This window comes from Elephantulus edwardii, unplaced genomic scaffold, assembly GCF_000299155.1.
Source record: "Elephantulus edwardii isolate Elephantulus edwardi_28Jun2011 unplaced genomic scaffold, EleEdw1.0 scaffold00093, whole genome shotgun sequence".
In the NCBI taxonomy this organism is placed as follows: Eukaryota; Metazoa; Chordata; class Mammalia; order Macroscelidea; family Macroscelididae; genus Elephantulus; species Elephantulus edwardii.
In genome coordinates this window covers 10,258,876-10,259,494 of record NW_006399843.1, presented here as the reverse complement: position 1 = coordinate 10,259,494, position 619 = coordinate 10,258,876, and the positions used below count along the sequence as shown (strand labels likewise).

The window sequence follows — 619 nt, the reverse complement described above, 5'->3', positions numbered from 1 at the left end:
GTGTGCACACAGAGCAAATGATGAGATACTCTAGAGAGGGGAAGTAGGTGATGAGAGACCAGTGGTAGAAAATGGGTACATTGACTAGTTTGGATGAGCAATCTCTAAAGGTATCACTAGTTCTGTTCTTGTAAAACCTTAATGAATTTTAAGCCATTTCACAGATATTTATCAAAGCCTTAATATGGCAAGTCTTTTAAAATACCAAAGGTAAATTTGAACTACTTGTGGTTTTGTTTGGTTGGTGTGTGTTGTTTTTGTTGTTGCTTTTGTTTTGTTTTGTTTTTTTAAATTTTCTATTGCCTGTTTTTGTCACTATTCAAAACTAACACTTCTTCATATCTGCCCTGTTACAGGTTTTGTGTACAGCTTGGGAATGAAGAAGTTCATTTTAAACCAACAGTATCTAGCAGCATCACGCCAAATTGCCATTGAGTTTCTCCCGCCCAGAATGTCATGGCTCCACCCCTCACATGCGGCTCATCATGTGCTGGTCTTTGGGGTTCGGAGGGAGGTTGCCATGCTTATTTGTATGACCAAGTCGCCGAGGAAATAAACAGGGTGCCCATGTTCCCACCTTTCGTGAAGGTGCATATGGTATATTTGAGTCAGAGCGGTT

At 40.2% G+C, this 619-nt stretch overlaps 1 protein-coding gene across 1 annotated transcript in view; it reads left to right on the top strand.

Moving 5' to 3' along the window:
• Positions 1–391, top strand: part of SIK3 (SIK family kinase 3) — a 322,634-nt gene extending 322,243 nt beyond the window's left edge. The window contains exon 24 of the mRNA XM_006890808.1: positions 357–391. The gene's annotated coding sequence lies outside the window, so the exon portion shown is untranslated. The remainder of the gene's footprint in view (positions 1–356) is intronic.
• The last annotated feature ends 228 nt before the right edge of the window (positions 392–619 follow it).